Source organism: Sinohyriopsis cumingii, chromosome 8 (genome assembly GCF_028554795.1).
Source record: "Sinohyriopsis cumingii isolate HCF-2022 chromosome 8, ASM2855479v2, whole genome shotgun sequence".
NCBI classification, from domain to species: Eukaryota; Metazoa; Mollusca; class Bivalvia; order Unionida; family Unionidae; genus Sinohyriopsis; species Sinohyriopsis cumingii.
The window spans coordinates 65573894-65592118 of NC_142968.1; positions in this window are offsets into that span (position 1 = coordinate 65573894).

Below are 18225 nucleotides of genomic sequence, written 5' to 3' on the forward strand. Positions count from 1 at the left end.
AGGAAGAAAAAACGAAATATGTTTAACACTTGCAAGGGCGCAAGCAGAATTATTTTCAGTTGGGAGGGAGCTAAACATGGCCAGATATTAAAACTCACCTGTGTCGACTGAAAGAACAGACTTAAAGACTCAATACTGTTTACTTCCTGAATTATTGTCAGCATGTTTAGTTTTGTAATTTCAAATTGTTTGTTTTTATAATCTTGTTGTATATATCTGTATGTGTTATCTAATATTATAAAGCACATAGAGCGACTAAAGACTAGGCGCTGTACTAAGTCCACATTGTTATTATTATTATTATTATTATTGTTATTATTATTATTATTGATGTGTTAAAGGGACTCTCTACTTGCCCCAATTACAACGAGTGACCAAGGAAAAAGACGCACGATATCTAAACCATTCTCAATTGAAGAACTCGCAAAGCGAGAAAACATCGTATCCAAGAAGTCAAAGTCCGTTGGAGATGATGTCTATGTTATTTCGATTCTTGGATTGTAGCTATAATGGTAATTCATCATGAAAAGAAACAGAAGTCACAAATACGTCGTTAAACACTGAACCCTCTTTTCCGAGTGTATCATTCCAAGAACTATAAAACCACAACCAAGGTTGATTTGGTCTGGAGGACGTGTTGATAAAAACGAAGTATTTTTTTCTGTCGGATCTTTGTCGTGTAGTGTGGTGTATTGTGTCTATTGATTTTGCGCCAAGAAGATAAATAAATGTGGACTATTTTACATAGCAGTTGTATTGGCTATTTTCTTCCCAATCATTTTTTGAGTAATACCACAATAGTAACGGTGGAAACACCAACGCATTGTTCAGCTCTTCCTGTCACAGCAGTCCTCTCGAACCCTTGGGAGATCGTTCTCCTCTGACATCGAGTGACTCCTAGGAGACAAGATCCATCAAGAAGTGAATTTTATGTTTGTGTACTCTGATGTCGAATATAGCGTAGTTCGAAACACAGATGTTCCATTTCTGTGAGTCATTCCGTTCAAAGTGGATTCTGCCATAGCTTTTTACGATGAAGAAGGAAACACGTATCACGTTCACCGAGAATTGGCACATCCTCGTCATCTTCCTGTCAGTAAATCTTATTTTGACGGCGTGGATACTAGTATTACGGAAATCTTTGACAAAATGTTTTACTCCTTAAAGGTAACGTCACCGTGAAACCACATTTTCGAAAATGATTCTCAGGTGAATAGTAATTCATGTACATTTTGTAACGAGGAGTAGCTCGACGATGAGAAAATGCTTTGGCAGATATGTTAAAGTCGGCTTTTCATGCGGTGGATTGCATGCTTCGAAAGATACCACCGTCAAGGCAAGCAAGAAAGAGAATTTCTTCAAACGCGTTCATAGACCAACAAAGTCCCAAACAAACCCAAACAAGACTTAGTGAATGTGGGAAAACGTGTTGATTTGGACAGAAAAAAAAGCTCTTTGGTCGCCGAGAGACTCCTATAAATTCACTTTATACTCCTGTCGAATGCATAGATTCCTCACTTACTTCACTGCAAGGAAAAGGCAAGAAGAGACATCGAAACCCAGACAGACATCAGAGACACGAGCACATGGGTACGAAAACAAGAGCGGTAAGAAATTTTGGACGTTTTTTGATTACTAAAGATGACGTACTGAGATTCTTGCAAATTATCCTTTACATAACTCCATCTGTTTGCTATGCTGCCGACGACGATCGCGATGCAAGAATCTCAGTGGTTAGATTTTCTTCACGTGTCGTTTTAGTCAACCACGGCTCCTATCAAGTTTGAAATCAAAGGACCTATCTGAATTACCGTTACTTTTATCTGAAAGTAAAAGTTAACACAGCGGTGAACACAATCCCAGGCGTCAATGTCGGAGTCGCTCTTGTCAATAATTTCAAGTGGATTTTTACTGCAACAACAAACAAGTCAGTAGCAACATGTTCTCGTACCATTGCCAAACTTACCATGAGAATCGCTGGACGTATAACCAAAAAAGCCATGAACACATATGGATGCATCGGTACTCTCAAAAGAAAACAATTTTGATGCCCTCAGCGATTCAGAGTTGACAGAGGCTGACTGTTCTCAAAATGCTGAATTTATCGACCACCAAATGAAAATGAAACAACGACATGGTTTCAAAGCGATGGAATGTTTTACATGTTTGTTTATATTTGTCTTCCACAACAACAAAAACTTTAACCCTTGTCCTATATTCTTATATCTTGTATGATAATCTGTTAGTATGAGTGCTGACCATTAGCAGCAGAGAGGGTGAACAGACCACTTAAGGGAGTGGTCACCCTTGTGTTTGGACCAAAAAAAAATAGTGACCACTCATAGAGGTCAATACCACGTCTACGATTATTGTTTGTCCCAAGCAGAATTGTAGACAGGACCCTCTCTGCTGCTATCCATGTTGTAAAGAAATTTTAAGTTTGATGAATATTTTTCTTTTCATCTGAATCATGGGAATCTTCATCTGTTTCATCTTTATTTGTTATATGTTTCAAGTAATATTCAAGTTCTGATGGTGGTTTTTCTATTTTTGGATTTATGTTCTTTCTGTGTTTATAATATATCATCAAACTTCTGTATCGATCTCCACCGCAATTTTTGCAAATCTGATACAATCCTCTAACGCCGTTGTTACATCCAACATAACTTCGTGGACCAGCATGAAGGTTTTTCTTTATAAGATAATTATGTTTCTTGCAATATTCTCCACGGCATTTTTTATCACATTTATCTGTTGTTCCTTGACGCAGCCACGCACAGTTATTCATTATATTAATGATATCTGTTTAATTTAATTTAATTTTATCATCACCCCTGTTACCCAAATATTTTATCAAGACCCACACGATATCTTGTTCTTGGATCATGTAAATTTATTGTTATAAATCCATGCGGAGTAGCTTGCGCTCGTGAGAAGAAATTTTTGAATTTAATTATATCCATGTCACCACCACACCAAGTTTGATGAATATTTCTAAGTGTGTGTGTGTCTACGCCATTAAACACAACTAAAATGTTGCAGTTGTCTCTGATCACCTTCGGAATTTGTGTGTATCGTTGAGTAACATAGATCACGTCTGTATTTTTATGTCTACCTCGGGAAAATATTCTGGCTGGATTTGATTGTTTATCTAGCATTACATCGTCGTATACAACTAAATTATTAATAAATCCGTCTATGGAATCTACGGATGGTACTTCATCAATATCGGTTATAAACTCTATAACATCATTACCTTCATCCAGTAATCGCGCGTTTTCTTTGAAATCTTTAAGTACATCATAACATCGCTGATCATCAGCGGATGGTGCTACTAAATACAATTTATCCCATTTCAACCATCTCATTATCAGATTAAGTAATAATTGCGTCTTACCCGATCCAGATGGTCCTATGATAATCATTCTGATGGAATTTGGTAGCGCAGGATGGTGTTTAACTGGCTCTCGTTTTCTTGTTGCTGAGAAATCAATTATATCCATATATATATTATGTCATGAATTTATATTGCTTACGTTGTAGAGTTAAAACTCCAACTACTGATTTAGCTACGGTTACAACAAAAAATAAAAAAATAGCGTACGGTGGAAAATGTTCTATATGCGGTAGAAAGAAATTTTCATTTTTACCTAATAAGCGCGGTGGTGATATTGCTAATTTGATGTCAAAGTTTCCAGGTGCTCCATGGGCTAAATACAGCGAAGAAAAACATCTACCGGGATATAATTATTGCGGTCCTGGTACCAGACTTGATATCAGGCTCGATAATCAAGATCAACCAAAACCAGGCGAGGAACCAATAAACGCTATTGATCGAGCTTGTCATGCTCATGATGTAGCTTATAAAAGTCAAAATCTACAACATAGGCATATTGCAGATGTAAAATTAATTCATGCATTAAATTCTATAAAAAATAAAAATATTAGAGAATCATTAGCTAATTGGTTAGTAAGATCCTCGATGAAAGGTAAATTAGCGCTTGGGGCTGGTAATTAATAATGGAATTAATTTATTATTCACCAAGAGGATACTGGAGAGGCAAAGCAGCAATTGGTAAACTTGCTGATGCAGCAGCGGTTAAACATTCTACTGCTAAAACGTGGTTATCTAAACAAGCAATATGGCAAATTTATCTACCACGTCCTAAACGAATTCAGTACGCGTATTTCGATGTCAGTGTTCCTAATGAAGTTCATCAAGCTGATATTCTGTTTTTACCGCATGATACTGTGCGTAGAAAAACGTACAAATACGCGCTAACCGTAGTTGATGTTGCAAGTAGATATAAAGAAGCAGAGCCGCTATCAGCGAAAACATCATCTGAAGTAGCCGATGCGTTTGAACGAATTTATCAACGAGGACTCGGACCACAAGGTGGTCTGCGATGGCCACAGCTACTACAGGTTGATCCTGGTAAGGAATTTCTTGGTCCAGTATCATCGCTGATGAAACGACATAATACCAAAATACGACGAGGTCATACTGCAATTCATCGTGATCAAGCAATTGTTGAGCGATTTAATCGAACACTTGCTGAGCGGTTATTTGGATATCAATACGCGAAGGAATTTATTCAGGATAAAAGATCTCGCGAATGGGTTGCAAGATTACCAAGCGTGATAGCTGCATTAAATAATGAGATCACACGAACAACCAACATGAAACCCATTAATGCAATTACAAAAAAAATATACCAACACAACGAAAAGATGTTGAAAAACAAAAAATATTGGGTGATGTTACAGTTAGATATTTATATGAGCCTGGTGAACTTGAAGGTGGTAAAGCGAGAGCGACTGATCCTATTTGGAGTGTTACCACACACAAAATATCTACCGTGACAAGATCCTCAGGTAGACCTGCAATTTACAGATTAGATTCGGCTGCTCCTCAGCGTGGATTTACACGTGAACAACTACAAATAATTTCCGCGGATACACAACTACCGCCAAAATCACTTCAGTGATTTCGATCACTTAACTAGCACTAGCGCCAAGGGTGCCTGCACCCCGACGCCGATTACACTCAAGACAGGTTAACATGGTATTTTCTCGTGTATGACCGCGACTATTATCTTTTCTATCTACGGTAAATTGTCTTGAATCATTACTCGAATATCGCCATAACATTATACAATTACAACTTGCGCAATGATTATTCTGCTGCTGTTTTAACTCAATAATAAATTCAACATCAAGATCAAAGTCACGTTTATTTTTTTTATCAGATTGTTTATATCCGATTAATTTTTTTCTTATTATATCATCATCGATGATGTTAAATTTATCAACGATTTCAGGAATTATAATTCTACGTAATTGAGATATATTTCTGACCCTCGATACCGCTAAATAAACTAAATTTGACCACTCGATGCGATCGTCTACAATCCAGACTCGTGTGTCAGAAATAGTTAATCCCTGAGACGAGTGGATCGTCATAGCGTATCCCAACACCCATGGAGATTTGTCAGCGTGTATTGCATCTTCGACCACACTGATATCAACGGCGACAATATCATTTAATACGAGATTTTGCTTCTCAGTCTGTCCTGGAATATCGACATTAATATTCTGTTTTCGTGTATCTGATGGTCTATAACACAACGGTACGGGTAATTCTGAGTATTTTTCTTTATGTAGTTGAAATAACTGTTGTTGTAAAGCGTCTCTGATTATTTTTCTACTTGCTACGATCAAATCGGTGGGTCTCCATAAATTTAAAAAATCACTCATTGATGTCTCTGAGATCACTCCACGTATTATTTCACACTGAATTTTGTTTGATTGTAATCTGATTAATTTTTTAAATTCCTTCAAATTTGCATCGAGAGCTCTATGATCATCATCTATTTCTTCGTAATAATCAACGAAATTTTTTAACCAATCATGTGGAGATGGTCCAACAAAAGGCGGCGGTTGACCATGATCGCCACACATTATTATAGCGGTATTTTTTGTCAACAACCAATCAAGAAACATTTTTAATGTATCCAATGACACCGTGCATATCTCATCCCAAATAATTATTTTAGGTATATATTTTTCTCCCATCCGTTCAGGAGTCCATGTATCTCCGCGCCACCGAAAGAAACTATGATACGTACACGATTGTACTTGCCGCTGTTTCATCTCACGTGCAAGTCTATGTGTGGGTGTCAGCACGATTATATCTGAATTTCTAAAAACATTAATCGTTCGAGTTGTTTTGCCGCATCCACCAGGTCCATTTAGATATACTGTCTTATATCTGGTTATTGGATCACTCAACGATGGTGCTTTCGACATTTCTGATATTTTATTACCCTTACGATAAAAATCTCTCATTGGAACATCTGCTGATTCTGCATAATTGTGTAATAGTTCCTTTTTTATTCTCCACGAACCCCATCGTTCATCATTACTTGTAAATTTCATAACAGGTTCTAAATATTTACTTGAAATATAAAATGAGTCTGTTGCAACTCTGACTGCGGTCTCAGGAAATCTATTAATCATCGATAATAAATTTATGGAAACATAAGCCAACATGGAAGATCTTAGATGAGTATATTGTGGGGAGACGTCATTTATGTAACTAACGATCGTACCTAATTTTGTTCCGTCGGATAAATAAACACTTTCTCGATTTACAAATATATTTTTCGCTGTTGTGTCAGCGATTATAAAATCGTACTCGGCATCATCTAAAATTAATCGTGCGTGATGTCTTTTATAATCATATGCACCACCTTGAGTAAATTTACCTATAATTTTTCTACCGAGATCTTTTGCGGTTTTGAGTTTAATCTCGAGAATTTTAGGAGCTTCTTTGATAATATCATCTTCGGAAACATCAGGACATTTTTCCTTAAACTCGCTAATAACTTCAGAATCTGACATGGGCAACCAAACTTTGGTCTGTGCATGATATGATATAATCGCCTCACTGACCACCAACGATGTCAGTATCATACAATCTAGCATATATCGTAACAAAACTATAGGTGCCCAACGTTTTTCACAAAAATGTCTACCAAACCAAACATAACAAATCTTGTGAAGATTTTCGTTAAACTCGAATGATTCAATACAGGCGAATCCAGTCAGATCAAAATCAGGTAATGGTCCATTAATTGCCACTCGCGTCATCTCGTTTGTTAGGTGACCAAATCTTTCAAAGTACACAGAACAATCTCCGTATTCCAGAAAACTTCCTGGATAACATGCAACCATATCAACCGAAATAACATCATTGTAATTATATTTGGTATTCCATAATCCGCCATGTCCATATTCGACGCAACTTGCGCGTACGTCCTCGAGTAAATCAAATCGTGTTGGTTTCCATGAATTTCTTTCTCTAGCGAAATGAGCCGCAACAGATGGAGTGGTAAAACAATTAGTTAGTAATTTGTCAGTATTTTCCGCGTGCTTGCACTCTAAAAACTTCGCGAGATTTTTCATCTCGTCATGGAGGGATTCTGTTCGATATATTTCACCGTTTGGTTTGACAAACTGATCAAATTCACCTTCTTCATTACTTTTAAATAACCATACCGATACAGGATCGTTTTTACTTATTTCTTTAATAAAATCAAACATACCCCCCCCCCAGAATTATCTGTGGGGTAAAATCTAACAGTTCGATCACGTGGAAATATTGTTACTGCGTTAGTCCATGCGTGCGCGTTATGATCGATAATATTTATTGGAGCTCCTTTCGATTTATATTTAGATTCGTACAGAATTTCTCCCGTTATTGTCGCTACGGTTATTGGAAATTTTAATAGTTTTCCTAGTTCAGCAACATCTTTTATTGTAGCACCGGTATCCTTAACTGAATCAGCCCACGAGTTTATTTTTTCACGCCTTAAATCAGTTAATCCGTTTCCACGCATCGCGTTTGTAAAGTGTTCTATTACTCGCTCGGCTACACAATTTAGCCTTGAAAATTTCATCGGCGCTAGTTTATCAACGTTGGGTTTTCTATTTATCTCATAGATTCCATAAATAACCGCTGTTACAGGATACGCTCGCTCATAATACGGTTTGTCAATACCCGTCAGTAGACCCGGTCTGGAATTTTTACTTAATATGACAGTTTTATTATTACCAAGGACAGGATCATATTTGTCACGGATAATCCAACTACCTGTTTCTGTTAATACAATAAATTTTACTCTGAAGAAATATTTTTGATTGCCCTCGTATTCAGCGATGTAGTTAATGATAGTTGCCGCTCGCTTGTCGTTCATTGTGGCGTCCGTGACTTTGTCAAGGCGTATGATCTTGAACGTTGACCATGTATGAGATGCACCATCCGTGTAAAATTCCTTCTTGGCGTCGTGAATTTTTGAGATCAAACTTTTATTTTTCGGATCAACCAAATCTCGCACTGGTAAGTCTGGAGATAATCTGTCAAGGTTGAATTTATATTTAACAGGCCTAGTTTGGGATAATCTCTCAAACTCGTTCATATAATTAAAACAAATATTTAAAATAAAAAATATTATATATACAATGTCTCAATGCAGATGATTGATGATCGGCTCAGTAAATCGATGCAACAAATCCTGCAGAAAGGAATTTTGTTGGATGCACTCACAAAACATACGACGAGGAAGTCTAGGACCAATACCATGTCTGCGGTGTGGTATTGGAGTGCGAGGAAAACCGAATTATGTGGAAAGTGCGCCGGAAAACGGTTAAGAGAACTTAAAAGATATTATGACAAAAAAAAATAATAGCGGTGAAAACGCTATAAAATCCGTGGAGGATTATATATCAAGATTTCAGACAAACAATGATTTAAACAAATAACATTATTATAATGGAGCAAAATAAATTTGTCCCACATCCTGTCATAACAAACTATGAATCAAATATTAATGGTATCATCAGACACTGCAAGTTGAAGAGACCAGTTGGCGTTGTTTCTAATACTGGCTATCTTAGATTTACAGTTGGAAAGAAAAGATATCATTGTCATCGTTTCATCTACGAATGTTTCTTCGGAGTGATCAAAGACGGTCTTGTTATTGATCATATTGACGGGGATCCTCAAAATAACTTCCTGCACAACCTTCGAGTTGTCACACGAAGCGTGAACTCTGCATGTGGTAATACAGGAAGATGTAAGACAGTTTCTAGAAGGGCGGTAAATTCTAGAAACACAGAAACTGGCGAAAAAATTATATTTCGTTCAATGTATTCAGCTGCTAAATATTTTGATATTGACTCGCGTGTGGTAAAATACGTCGCAGAAAATATAACCAGATCTCCTTTCTCGAAAAAATATAAACAGAAAATTACCTTTCAATATCAATAATTATCATCACCACATTGAATTATATCATTATTTGAGGGGCCCAGTACTGTCTGATTGTATACTACTGAATTTTTGATTATATAAAAGGGAGATTACTTTGTAATATATAGTTTTCTTCGTAGATTTTTGATTTTTTATGATCGTAATTAGTCAGTTTAACTAATTGCATCGTAATTAATTACTCGTAGAAGTATTATTTATGTTTTTTAAATATTTCCCATCATACAACATTACGAGAAATCATGATAATGTTATTGATCAGCAGGGAAGCTGTAATACAGGTACAGAACAGAAACCGTTGTCATGGCATAAATCGATCTGCAGGTGTGTTCATGCCACTGTTATTATTGATTCGCAGTCTGCTTAGGAAAAACGCTGTTTTATATTCAGAAACTGTTGTTATAAATATAGAAACTGTTATTATTCAGAAACCGCTGTTTTAGTGTAAATATTGGTTCCTTGGCTATATATTAACTTCCGAAACATATGTTCCTAACAAGGTTTGATAGCTCAATCAGTATGGTATTGGACTGTGACGCTCGCGGTCCAGGATCGAATCCCCATGGCTGACAATTTGTCGGTGGTGCGCGCATAATTGCGATTTTTATAATAATGGGGGAACCGCAAACCCCCTCCCCCCGCTCAGCAAAATTCAACCACAATATTGACTGGTTGTTGATACATATTTTCGTATCACCCACTGGATTAATTATTGTGGGTGGGATTTTTGCTGAGCGTATATATTTGTACTGTCCTTAGTTATATGTTATGTGTATATCCTCTAAACTTGGTAGATTGCGGTGGCAAGCTACGAGTTTAATGAGGATTGTGCCGTCCTTAGTTATATGTTATGTGTATATCCTCTAAACTTGGTAGATTGCGGTGGCAAGCTACGAGTTTAATGAGGATTGTGCCGTCCTTAGTTAAGTTATATGTTATGTGTATATCCTCTAAACTTGGTAGATTGCGGTGGCAAGCTACGAGTTTAATGAGGATTGTGCCGTCCTCCCTCTTGGGCCTTCTAGACCGTTGTTTGGCGGGTTAGGGGCTCTCGTAGAGGGAATATTTGCCTAATGAACTTGGTAGATTGCGGTGGCAAGCTACGAGTTCTTGGTTGTGCTGTCCTTGAAACATCCCGACGAACTCGCTAAAGACTCGATAGGGGTTCTAGGGATAATTTTTTTTTATTTTAAAGATTTATATATTATATAATGAACCATGAAAATATCAATGATGTAATTGTTGCTATTAAAAAATTGAAAAAAGATGGAATTAATATATCTGATGAACTTAATCCTGAAAAAATAGTTTCTGACTTTGAGATTTTACAAGAACGTAAAAACCAGGGAACACACACACTATCATCTGAATACAAGCTCATGAAGCGGATTCAGGCGGCAATGTTTCAGTCGCTAGCTACCGTAGAAGATGATCATGTGAAGGAGTTCGTTCCTCTCTCTGCCGCCGTAGAAAGAATTAAATCGTTATTATCCCACGAGTATGAGGCAACGAAAACGATTAGTACTCGTATAAGACAATTAAGAAAAATTATGTCAGAGAGTAACTTCGTTACTGGTGAAACGATCCAGAGTAACTTCGTTACTGATGAAACGATCCAGAGTAACTTCGTTACTGGTGATAATGAAAATGAAAGTTTTGGTAACTGGGGTCCCTGTCAACGCTGACCACGTGTAGTGTAAAATGATCAAATTTTCAGAAAAAAAAATATTTTTTTTTGCAAGGCCGATTAATTTGTACCAAACACAAATTTGTGCCAGTAATAATAAAATATTTTTTTATTTTTTTTTTTTAAGTTGATCGAATTTGAGTCTGATCTCTGTTACAAATGTTCTTCTAACTGTTAAGAAATCCTCGTGTGTAAAAACCCTCCATTACATAAAGATCTACGATTTCACATACAGATTTATCACAAGTTCTTCTCCACATATGTCAATTAAGCGATTAAGGTGGTCTGTGAGCTTAAAATTTATTCGTGTTAACATATTATTGTGACACCGTAAATACACAGGATTAGTTGGTTCTTGCACGATTAAACTTCCAGGGGGGACTTGTGGTGTGAACGTGTACAGGATGTATCCTTGTTGAGCCTGATTTGATCTTCCGAGATCTATTTGATAGCTGCCATCGATTACGTCACAAACCAGATTGACCGCGACCGTCGGTGTTATATTAACGATCCCCGGAGATACGTGTCTTCCGCCGCCATGTGGATCATTATCATATCTAAGAACGGTTGGATATGGTACTAGTTTTCTCCATGCATCGAGTATTTTAGGAAAAAACTCATCAATGACATCATTGACAGATTTTCTTAATTTATCCGGATTATAATCAGGAAACTTAAACGTTACAATGTCAGCTTCGGGTATTTTGTACTTGGCTGCGAAGGATTTTTTATAATCGCTTGATGACTTAAGAACCATATCTCTAATTCTATTATAGATAACTTCAGAAGAATTAACTATATAATTTAAAACTTCTATGTACCTAATAATATTATCGCGCGCAGATGTTGAATCAAATAAATACTCTTGAAAACTATCACGTAAATTATTTACCTGTATTTCATGGTCTAAGTTTATTGAAGCAAATATAGAATCAATATTCAAAGCAATAACACGTTCATTAAGATTATAAAAAAGAGCTCTAGGATCATATACAGGTGCCCTCCCCCTCCATTCTGGTTTTACTTCTATGTAATCTAACCATTCTGAATTCATTTTATTATCATGACGAAGACTGTTCTTTGACGTAAAATCACCCCTCGTTGGTTCTGGTGGTCCTACATACACCCGGGGAATTTCAGGCCATCCTAGCACGGATCTGATTGAAGATTGATAAATATCAACGGCATAATCAAGCGAGTTTATTTCAATCGTCGAGGACAGGGTCGGTTCATGAACATTAATTGATATTTTTGCTTCTTTTCCCGTTATTGATTTTATTCTACGTTGAAATTCCTCATTGATCTCTTCAATCTCGTAACTGCCAGTTGGTATTCCAACAACAACCCAGTCAGGTGTTCCATCGGGTTTGTTCTTGTTAGCAAATACAAGCGAATTATTTGCTGGTGTACCATTAAATGATTTTGATCTGATATTTGGCCAGCTGTAATATACTCGTAATTGCGCTAGTGCTATTTCTTTTACTGGAATTGCAGTAGGAAAATTAACACTAAATTCAGGATTAATTGAACTTACCGAGATCATCGTTATCTTTGGCGGAGTTGTGTTGGTCACGATCTGCTGGAGCAATTCTGTCATTATTAATACTTGTATCTTTAATACCGATACCTTCGTCGTATATTTTGGTCATCATTGAAAATTCGAAATCAGATATAATTCCATCACTGAGACTCGCTGATAACAACGAGGATAATTTCGAGTATGCTACCGTCGCTGTATGTAATTTTATTATGTAATCGGATAATTTTTCGTTCGTGCAAGTACATATTTTTTTTGTGATGATATTAAACACACCTGCAATAGTTGTTGCTGCTGAAATACAAATAGTTACAGCTACTGGTGCCATCGTTGTCAACGCTGATAATATGACACCAGTTCCAGCAACAACAGCGGATACTGAATAAACAATCACATCAACGATAACCAATCGTCGGCGATATTTTTTTACTTTTACTGTATATTGATCAACTTGATCTTTTAGCGCCGCCTGCCATTCACGTGCTTGATTGTACCTGTATTGTGCACCGTCCATATATATTTTTATGCAGTAACCAATTGAGGTGTTTCAGCTACAAATTCCAAACACCACCAGTAAGATGTTGCGGTTAATTTCTTATCAGCTGCTTCCAGAATAAATATTTCTTCGGTTCCGCTATTTAATATAACAGATACAACCCCGGAAAACCTGTCGGTGGAATGACGCCATGGAAACGTTGTAAATATTTCAAATTTTGCAGCACTAAACACGGACAACCTGTACGCGCCAGTGACTGTTGCGGTATATTTGATAGTATTATTTTGCTGCGACCATGTTGCAAATCCCGATGATACCGTGCATACGATGTTTGTGATATGCCCGGGAGTTATTCCAGCTGGAATTTTAATCAGACTGGTTTTATTGACAATCTCAGGAATTCCCGCTACGATGTTTTGCTGTGTTTGTTTGATCGTGTCTAGGTTAGTTTTGATATCAGAAAGTTTTATGTCAACGACAAACGGAGTGCCGAAGAATTCTTCTGCGGTTCTTTGATGGTTTCTGCGAAATCTTGCAAAAGCGCCCACGTGAACATCATACTCGGCTCGCAGCGTGGATAGTTTTCCATCCACGTTGTCGACGTATCTTTTTGTTGCTGCGTCTTCGTCAGATGTTGGATCTCTTAAAACTACTATTTTATTTCCGTTCATGCTGAGTTCACCCGTCATTGTGTCACCGGTGTTTTTCACACGATTAGCAACACTTTTTGCAATTTCATCTCTAATTGTTGCAAACGATATACTTGAATCTCTGATCCTACCACCGTCAGTAAACACGGGAATATTATCCGTAACTGCACCGAGTACTCGCTGAACTATATCATTCCATTTGATATCGCTCGTTTTTAGTTTACCATGTTGATCCTGAAAAATAACAACCTCATTTGGGCCAACTCCAGCCAGGTTCATAATATCAGCAAGTTCATCTTTAGTCGCGTACTTTGACAGATCAACATTGCCGGTTTTGTTCTTAACGCGTGAAGGTCTTCTTCCGTAGATGTCAACCATTATATAAGATCCTTCGGATCTAAGATCTGTTTAAAACGCTTTACGCGCAACGAATTGGTTACTTGTATAATCATGCACAACTTTATGTGGTGGTTTGGATGATTTTGATATAGCGTCGAGTACATTAATTACTTCACGGCCGCATATTGGCGGATCTGTCATTGTTTGTGTGGGTAGCGTTGAATACCAAACTCTGGTTGTTGCGTGAAGTGGTGCGACATACTTGATAAATTCAACAGGTGGAGCTAACCCGTACGAATCAAAATAAACGATTCCACGTGGATCAACCGCGTATGATACCCAATGAGTACCGGGTCCGGAACGTTCGTCAAGATTAATAATACCTGTTTCGAGTTTGTTTGGTTGTTTCGGTAATTGATCTCGCATAAAAACACCTCTAAAGGCTTTTATTTTTAATTTTTTAGCAGCATCAAGTAAATCAAAATTTGATGCTGGAACGTCTAACGAAGTGATCCTGGAAGCCTTAGGCCTCTCCCCCAACGAGATCCTGGCAATCTTAACCCGCGTCCCTTTTTTTTGTATCCATTTCCTGTTGCTTTCTTTAGTGCCATTCCAGCAGCTGTTCCAACAGCACCTAACGCGGCTGCTTTTGCTACGGCTGGAGCAGCTGCAGCTATTAATGCCGGAATGGTCGCGAGAAGTGGAAATATACCACCTGTTTTAACCATGTCTTTGATGGCGCTCGGGGAGAGATGAAATTGAACTCCAGTTTTTGATTCTAGGGCTTTATTGAAATGTTTAATCTGATTATTTGTCAACGATAATTTGTTTGGACCACCACTAATCTGATCTCGTTTTAGTGATATTTTAGTTCCGCATTTGTTGGCGGTTTTTGATTGAAGCTTTTTTACCTGACCGGGAGTCAGAGTAACATTAACATGACTATACGACATTTTTTATATAAATAATATTTTTTCTGAATAATTAAAGATTTTCCACTGGTGCATCAACAACTCTCATTCGACCACTACCACCTTCAAGTAACATGGCTTTATCGCTAAGTATGACTGCGATTGCTCTGTAGAAGGCACCACCACCTGGCGGGTTAGTAACATGAGCTCGAAAGTGTATATCAACGACAGATTGCTTGGATAAATCAAGATGCTGCAGCGAAAAATAATAAATCGGATATAGACCTTTAAAATCTAGTTGTGATAGTTGCAAACCGGTATCCACATTTTGATCACGTCCCATAAATGACATCAAACGATGATATGCACGCGCTACATGATTTTGATTAAAATTTAACAATATATCCTCAGCCGGTTCTTGATGTCCATTTATCCTCAAGGAAACTTCATTAACTCCAAGGTTATCAAATATCATATGTGAACGTTGTTGATCATTTATCCGGTCAATATTTTGCAGTGCAATAAAAATATGTCGTGGTGCAGAAACACCCTGTTGTGATGCTATATGCCATGTAAATAAACCATTAATATTGCTTTGAGCAGCATCTGTGGTTACTGTTAACCATGATAGGAATGATTTACCGCCTTGATCCATAAAAGATAGTAATTTTTGTTCTTTAGTAATAGATGGTGTCATTACTGGCATCCACAATGAAAGTTTTGTTATATCTAATTAACCAGCATCAGCAACACCAGCACCTCGCCAGATTGCATCATTATCATCACCTTTTCTTACGAGCACAATTGTGTGTTTAGCTCCAAAGATTACCTTTCTAACATTTCTGCAAAATCCAAAGATGTGAGATAATGGAATTGCACACGAAAAATTTATATTATCTCCTGACAGCGCTGCTCGGCGTGCTGCAAACCCTAAGTTGTAAGTCGGGGCAATATCTTTTATGATTTCAAATTCGCCTGCTGGTCTACCTTCACGGTCTGGGTTGGCAGCTTCTGCCTGATTAGCAACAGAAGTATCCCGTGGTGTGAGTAACTTGATATACTGATTATGGTTGGCGTTGTCGGTAATATCTTTAGCGAACATCATTGTTGGACCAGCTGATCTTGTAAAGTCGTCAGAATATCTCGCCAGACCAATTATTGTTGTAGCAACATCAACATCCTTCTGAATTGATTCAATATTTTTTCCATCAATCATGTATGTGGCGCTATCAAACAGTGCCATAATTCCGTTGTTCACAAAACAAACACGCAGATTGGCACCATATGCCGTATCATCCTCCTTTACAAGTCTACCTTCTACTTCAATAAACGCTTCAGCGGGCAAGAAATATCTACTTGTATCATGAACCTGTAATTCGATTCTCCCCCGCTGATTTGGTAGTCTTGCGTCATAGGAATAAAATTGATAATCACGTATAGATTCATACTTAAGGACAGGTGCCTCCATATCAAATACTGGGTCGGATATACGTTTAAACATTTTATTATAATTATCATTTTTCCAAATGATGATCATCGTCGACGAAGACCACTTCCTGCTATTAAATTTGCTGTTATATTTTTTTCCGCTTCTTCAGATAATTCCGCTAGTTTTTGATTTGCAGCTTGATTTATTATTTTACTGACATCTGCAGGCATCACCTCAGTACTTGGTAATTTTACTAGTGGTTGTTGTTTTCGTCGCAATAATCGTGCTAGTCTTTCTTTGATCGCCGAGAACGCCTTACCAGCAACATTGACAATTGCACCAGGAGCTTTATCACGAACAATATCAATAGCCTTCATCGATAATTGTTTTGCTACAGGTGCTACTTTTGGAGCTATCCTTGTAAATAATCCCTGAATAACATCACCAAGTCCATCTCCGTAAGTAGCTCTATAGATTGGTAATCGTGAGTTTACCGCTCTGACCTGTACAGGTTTGCGATGATTATTATGTATTATCATCTTATTTTTATTTACCATTTATCTAACAACTAGTCATCAGCAAGTTCGTCGATAAGTTCTCGGTAAACGCCGATATCCATGATACCACCTTGAAATAGTCGCCGACAAATATCAGCTGCTTCATTAATTATTTCTGGTGAATTATTTCCGGCACGTTTTCCTCCTATGAGAACTTCTAACCGTGACACGTCATTGATAATATTATCAGGACATAAACCAGATCCTGTTTTAGGTTCATCTTGAGGTGTTTTAAATACTGGTGGTTGCATTACCGGAGTAAGTACTTCAGTGGTGACCGGGGGTGAGCCAGGTGAGTCACTTCCTCGAAATCCAGGTGGTGTATCTATCGGTGTAAATGTTATTTCCGGTGCAGAAATTTTACGTAAAGGTGAAGGAATTTTCTTCCAGGAGGGTGATTTTTTAAGTGACTCTTTAGCCCTTTTAATTTCCGACTTCAACCTTTGCTGCGGCGAAGAAGATTGCTGTTGTTCTATTTGTTGCAGAGGTGGAGGAAGCTGATACTGGGAGAATTCTCCTTGTTCTGGTTGTTCCAGTCTCTCTCTGTAAAGTCTTTTTACTTCTTCATTAAGTCTTTTGAATTCTGAACCTCTAGCTTGTTTTTTGTTGTAATATACGCGATATATCCATTTAATGAAATTATCATCACTTGTTTTTTCATGAAGGGGTTTTAAAATATTAGATTTATCAGATATATTATTTAATATCATCTCAGGTAATTTCTCTCTTTCAGTATTTCTAATAATATCAACAACTCCTTCGTTAAATCTTGCAATTAATTTTAAGTTTTCTCCTGCTGATTTGGATTTAGATGTAAGTTTTTCTCTCACATCGGCGACTTCAGTACGAAGTTCTTCAATACTTTCAAGTATTTCCTCACCAACAGGTGGAGGTTGAGCTGCAGCTATGCCAGTTGGAAGGTCTCGTAAAATCTTTGCCTGTTTAGTTCTTCTTGCTATTTTTTCTGATACTGGAAGAAGATCTTCTTTGATGACAGTTGTAACTTTCTCAGTAGCTGCAGTGACGGGCTTAAATAGTTTTTTAGTTTCTTCTTCATACTCAACTTGTGCTTCTTGCTGCGCTTGCAGATTTTTTCTGAATGAGTCTCTGACAGGAAGAAAATTTTTAATTGCTTCTAATCGTTCTCGAGCTGTTCTTGCAGTTTGAGATTCCGAATGTACCATTATTTTTTTAATATAATATATCAATCTTTTAATTAATATCAGCAGAAGAGGTGTAAATTTAATTAAAAAAATAATGAACAACTGTGCGTGGCTGCGTCAAGGAA